Source organism: Nannobrachium achirus, assembly GCF_963921795.1.
Source record: "Nannobrachium achirus genome assembly, chromosome: 13".
Classification (NCBI taxonomy): domain Eukaryota; kingdom Metazoa; phylum Chordata; class Actinopteri; order Myctophiformes; family Myctophidae; genus Nannobrachium; species Nannobrachium achirus.
In genome coordinates this window covers 65567117-65574204 of record NC_137833.1, presented here as the reverse complement: position 1 = coordinate 65574204, position 7088 = coordinate 65567117, and positions in this window count along the sequence as shown.

The following is a 7088-nucleotide window of genomic DNA, read 5'->3' as shown; positions in this document are numbered from 1 at the left end:
GATACCTTTGTTTTGGTGAGTTCCGAAACAGTTTTTGTTATGTTTGGACCAGACAAGAGGCTGCGCCGGTTTTGCCTGGCCAGAACGTGTAGAGTAACATAGCTTTAAGGAGAACTCCTCTAACGCTATGAACCAGAGCTAGGCGACTGGTGGAGCTGTTTTTTTTTGTTTAGTTGAGTCTGATCTCACACTTGCAACTCTCTCTAATAGTGTCGGTAGATGTCTACATTGTACATTTGAGCCTTTTCCAACAGGGCCCTTTCATTTGTCATCAGGATGATTACAAATGACATTCTTAGATCATTTTCATATCAGAACATAACAGCAAGGTGCCCTATATGATGTAGCTATGGATCAACACTGTCATAGATTTCTTTGATCAATTCTGACATATTTTGTGACATAGATCCTAACAGGGGTCATGAACGTGTCCGTGCCAAATTCTAGATTTTCTTTTTTACTAAAACTAGTGAAAACAGCAGATCTACAAGCACACAACGCCTCGCATCGCAAGGCGTTTGTGCTTGTAGATCGTCTGTTTTCACTAGTTTTGTGTGCGGTCTTGTATGATGAAGCAGGGCTTTGCTGGACCAAAAGACGTACACATTTGAAACTTGGAGATACGAGGTTTCTGCCTGACAGAGTGACAGTGATGATATTTTAGTCATTATGTTGTGAGTAAAACGTTGAGATATTTAGCCATTTTGGTTAGAACTGACTGAAAACAACTTTGTACTTCAAGTTTAAAATGATACAAACTATCTTTTTTAGATGTCCAAATAAATTCTGAATATTATCAAATTATCTTGCGGCACCCCTGGACTGCCGTCGCGGCACCCCAGGGTGCCCCGTCACCCACTTTGAAAACCTAACAACCACTGCGCACGGTGGCGCAGTGGTTAGCGCTTCGCCTCACAGCTAGAAGGTCCTGGGTTCGATTCCCGCCGGGGGACGCTGTGGGCGCTGGCGGCGTGTTCCTCCTCCGCGTCATCAGCGCCCACACCCTAGGTGGGGTTGGCGATAGGGCCTTTCTGTGTGGAGTTTGCATGTTCTCCCCGTGTCTCCTAGGGTTGATACCCTCACAAAAACATGCACGTAATCCTGATCTCAATAATGCCTCCCCCTGGCCAGCCCAGGGCGCCTGATGGAGGGGAAAGGAACTGGTTGGAATAACGTGTTCCTTCCACGCGCTACGTCCAAACCAGGGAAATCTCCACTGTCAGGTGAAAAGAAGCAACTTGGACTCCTCATGCATAGAAGGAAGCATGAGGTCAGTCCGTTGCCACCCCAGGTTGGCAGAGGGAGAGCAGAGCCCAGGATTACATAGACAATTGGCACTGGGTGAAAAAATGGGTTACAAAATTGTGGGATAAAAATTATAAGAAAAAAAAAAAGAAAACCTCTGACTTGGTGTACAAATAGAACCAAATGGACCCACTTGGTACACTGCAGATTTACAGACCTGTTATGGTCATTCGGGGCTATCTCTTTATGTGTTTCTGCTAATATTATTGTCTTCTCATTTTGTATGTCATTGGCAAAAAAAAATATTTTGACAATAGGCAGTAGGCAACCTTAGGCACGGGTGTCAACATTGGCACAGGGGAGGGTGATCACTGGCACACTGGCAGAAGTGTAAGAGAGAAGATCTTTTATTTTAAAATCAAATATATGTTTTAAACGTGTTAATTAAATGAAGTCACCTAATTTACAGCATATTTACGTAATTCTATTCATTAAAACACAGAATTCTGACTGGGCAGGGGGTCGGGGAGATATGGGTTATTGCTCTGAGTCTAATGATCGTGATACCTAATATGTCATGCCAATCAAAATATGTCATTAACATGGCACTTCATTTGAAAAAAGCTTGCTGCTCTAGGCTCTGGGTTGCAATCAGAAGGAGCTCAAATTCCATGAATATTTTACAAGAAATTGGATAGCAAGGAGACAAGGGTCAATTATTTTCACCCTGATAACCTCCCAATGGCCCCATAGCACTTGGTACCATGGTATGTAGACCACCATGCAGACTCTGGACTTACCCCATCATTTCCTCACGTTTTTGTTATTTTTGTTATTTTCCACAATGTTATTTAGACAGATGTGAGTGAGACGGTTACACCCCGCCATTCCGAAACACCGCCATTCCGAACATTGACTTCTAACCCTAACCCTACCCCTCACAGTCTCACACATAAAACCCACAGGACATAAACTACAAGATGACCTGTAGGATTTTATGAACTAGGGGAACCAACCCAATTTAAAATTGCAACATTCTTTCTTTTTAAAAACAAGATGGCGAAAGCACTTTTCTCTATACTGCATCTTAGGCCTTGACTTGGCCTAGGACAATATATTGAAGTCTTCACTCCCTAACCTAACCCTAACCCTTACCCTAACCCTAACCCTAACTAACCCTAACCCTACCCCTAACCCTACCCCTAACCCTAATCCTAACCCTAACCCTAACCCTAGTCAATGTTCGGAATGGCGGTGTTTCGGAATGGCGGTCTGACACCGAGTGAGACCTGTTCATGTTTTACCTGGTAATCCTATACTGTCAATTTATGAGCAGATTAGCCTTTTATTTTTGCTATATTGTTTAGACAGACGCTATAGATTCATTGTTTGCCTGAGGCACTACACTGTCTCTCTGCATTCTATTTCTGTATGTGTTTTCCTGCTTTCATAGGCTATTGTACAGTAGGTGTACAGAACACATGAACGAAACCCTGAGACAATTCAACAACAGACAAATATTTGAAATAGGCTAAGACTCACTACGCTACTTGCCTTAGATCGAGACTATATCGTGTATGTATGACCATATAGTCTTGATTTATACACTTCCATAGAACGTCAATAATAAACTGCTTAATCTCTGTCAATATCTTACTGCTGAAAAGTAAGAAACCAAAACACAACAGCCTACTCTCCTATTAACATAAAAAAATGATATGACAAATAATCAATAAGGGAACAAAACTCACTAGTGAATAGAGTCCAGATGTATCCAGATCAAACAATCCGTTACTTTAAATCACTACTGTTGCAGCGTGTTGCTCTGAGTGTGTAATAAGGCTGTTTTAACCTGTACTAGGCTACTTGGATGGTTGCGTGCGGAAAATGGCAGATCTACAAGCTCCCAACACGTTGCAGCGCGACAGGTTGTGAGCTTGTAGATCTGCCACAGATCTGCAGCGCAACTACTCTACCGGTTTGGCCTCCGCCCCCATTACGTAACCAAGCAACTCCACCAATGAGAGCTCGCTGTGGTCCCAAAGAGGGCGGATCTTAGAAAGGAATTATTTTTTTCTCTCTCTTTTGAACTTTATTAACATACAATACAATACAAAACAGTTCTAAAACATGTTACCATGGTAATAGTATTTTGAACAGGATTTATTTTCTTTATTCTTGTTTTTATGGATTCATATTGCTCTTCTTATATTCCAAAACATACAAATCTATGCATTTATGTAGAGAATGTGTATTGTGATGTGTAGTACGCATACAAAAAATACATATTCTCTATATACATGCCTGTTGCTACTAGATCATGAAATTGATACCAATTAACCAAGTGCGCCATCTTCTGGAATACTATATAGTAACAAATCATGTAATTTTTCACATTTAAAGGGGTATTTCACTTTCAAAAAAACTTTTGGTAATTTTATCATCTAGTCAGGCTTTTATGAACACCCTGAACAGTTTTTAATTAGCTTGATTGAATATTTAGATATTTGATGTAAATGTTACCAGGCCCTCCAGGCCCAGGGCCTCTCCCCACACACACCCATTGTAACTTCAAACTTCATTTTAACCATGATAGATTCATTAAAAACACACATTATTTTTTCTGGTGACTCATACTACCCTCCTAATATGTGAGCAGAGTCAGCAGACCGTGTTTTTTCGATAACATTTTTCATTTATTTTTAATTAAAAAAAAATTGTATTTAATTTTTTCCATTTTTCCAAATAATTATTAAAAAGAAATGAAAAAAGTTATCGAAAAAACACGGCCTGCTCACGTATCAGGAAGGTAAAAATAATGGGTGTTTTTAATGAATCTATCATGGTTAAAATGGAGTTTGAAGTTACAATGGGTTTGTATGTGGAGAGAAGCCCTACCACTGCTCCCTGTTGAAAGTGGAATATCCCTTTAAGGAGCAAAACAAATTAACAGATTGAAAATATATTAGACTCTAAGTTTGTCAACGTTGTTCTTCAGATATGCCTATTACAGAAACATGTAATATAAAACAATCTAGGTAGACCCTATATTATGCATATTAACACAGGCCTATTCCAGTCACTGTTGAACTGTTTGCAGGTAGGATGTACGTAAAGGAGGTGGGAATTATAGCTATTACTAAAAAGCAGTGGTGGGGAAAAGCACTCACATATTTTACTTAGGTAAAAGTATCAATACTGCAATATAGAAATACTTAACAGTGAAAGTATAGAAATAGACCCTTACTTGTATAGAAATACAAGTGAGGGTCTGGAATTCAAGATGTACTTCAGTAAAAGTACAAAAGTATTGGTATAAAATTGTACTCAAAGTAGGCTACCAAAAGTATAGCCCTACTCATTGTACAGAATGAGTAGAATGATTTCAAGTTTTCAAATGTATAAAAACATCTTTTGAAAATAGCATATCTATCTACAAGCTCACATTGTGTCGCATCGCCAAAGTGTATGTAGGGCTGAAGTGGTTAATGTATGTTTTGTGATAGTAATCTAAATATAAAAAGTCATTATAGTAAACTAAAGCTTTCAAATAAATGTAGTGGAGTAAAAGTAGGCTACAATATTTGGATCTGAGATGTAGTAGAGTAGAAGTAAAAGTATTGGAAATTGGAAATACTCAAGTAAAGTAAAATAATAATAAAAAAAAAAACGTAAGTAAAGTAGGCTACTTAAGTAAATGTACTTTGCACCACTGCTAAACAGTATGTTTTCTCCAGTTCACATTAGAATCTGGGCACTTTACTACACTGTCTGCAGTCATCATAGAGTTATAAGCAGTCATTTGAAAATGAGATGGTGTGGTGGTTAGCTTTTAACCACAAGGCGGCGCCATTGTTCCGTAGACATGGATAGTTTTGTATTTTGTAATGACAGGGTCTTATGATCAATAATCTAGATGTTTACTGTCTCTCTTTTATAGTGTATTTTAATTTGTTAATATTAAAATGAATGCACTTTGTAGGTTACTTAACTCTGATGTTGCACTATGCACTTTTATGGCCCACTGCCCCAATCCAAAAGGCTATCTACGAATAGGTCAATATGAATGAGTGCCGGTCAGTCTCAGTCCAAATGACCGTCAATCTGACTGACCGTCCGTCGGAGTCCCCCTCCCTCGCAATTGGGTCCCCTTTCTGTATCGTGCTGCCTCTGTTACACCTATTTCCTGTTATATTAACCTGGGTAAAATGTCGCGCATTGGGAAGTAAAGGGGGACACTTTATTTCGACAAAGGCGCGTCGGGAGGGTTAGCGACTCACCCCACGGAGGTTAGGTTTAGGGTAAGGGTAAAGGTCTGTACATACCGGCGAATTAGCGAAAGCGACGTGAATAAGCAAACCGAAAAAGCGAAGTATTCGCGATTCGCCTTTTCCATACACACCAAAAAGCGAATCTGCGTCTATATTCGCTTAATTCGCCTAAGAACTAGGGGGTGATATCTGCCAGTAGCCACAGGAGAAAGGAGAAGAAAGGAGAGAGAGGAGAAAGGAGAACGGACAGGGAAACAAATAAAAAAATGGAAACTACATCCTCAAGTGATGATGACCTGGCCGTGCTGGTTGTTAGCCTATTAAATAATAAAAAGAAAAAGAAGAATAGAAGTCTTCACCGGCGCACAAAACCCATCACATCACAGAAGAGACAACACGCGTTCACCGTTGCCCCTCCACTCTGTTCCCCCACAGACAGGCAGCTCGCAGCAGCAGTGGTGTAAAGTAACTAAAAGTGCATTTACTTGAGTAGCCTGTACTTGTAGGTATTTGTAAACAGACGCCTTTTCGCTTTTTCTAAATTCGTATCTGGTGTGGACGCTTCCATTGACTTTATAAGGTTTTTAAAAAAAAAAAGCGAATTATACGCTAATTCGCTATTCACCAATTCGCCGGCGGTAAAAAGATGACACGTAGTAACAGTGAAATGCTCTCCACTTTATTGTGAAGGACAACAGGAAGAAAAGACAATATGTTGTTTACTTGTAGTGAGAAGTGTAGTAATGGCTGCAGTGTAACACATTCAAAACCTTTTGAATCAATTAAAATATACCACAGACACTTTCAAACGAGACAGGCAGCGATGCACAAGCAAGCAAGGCATTAATAATGACGTGGACAATTACACCAGCCAGCGAGGAAACTATACAATGATATTATCATCACGGATCATTTCTGGAAGTGGAACAATTAAAGTTGTACTATGTAACTTTTTTTATAAAACAAATCTTAAAATTCTCCTAACTATTAAATCACAAAAGTTTTAGAAGATCCGCGCCGTGAATTTCAGCCTGTAAAGCCTTCTCTGTATGTAAACTGAGATCCTTGCCGTGGACCGGATCTCGCGCCAAAATTGCGTCATCACACTACCGGCCAATCACAGCGAGGGTTATACAACTGCCGGCCAATCACAGCGCATCTTGAAGTGGGGTCGCTATGGCAGCCATATTTGTTGTCGCCCGTTTGTACCATCCCTTCTCTAGGTAATTTCGCCTACCAGGCAGGGTGAAGGAGTCCGTATCTCTGGAATTACTGAACGCACAGGAACAAGGGACCCCTTAAAAGATAGATCTCAGCGAGGTGGAGGCAGACGCGGGGGTCTGAAGGTACGAAAAACGTCCGAAAGACGCGGACGCGACCGCGGTTTGCTATAGGGCTAATGACCACTAGTTGGGCATCTTACACAGTATGGCTTTAAGCTTTAAGTATTATTGCCTGAAAAGTTCAGATGTTAGGACTTCTCTTCTTTATTCTTTATTTATTTTTCCCGATCATTGTGGCTCGCTTACCGGCCCGGTGTTCACTTGTTCCGCTACTGGATAGTGGATATAG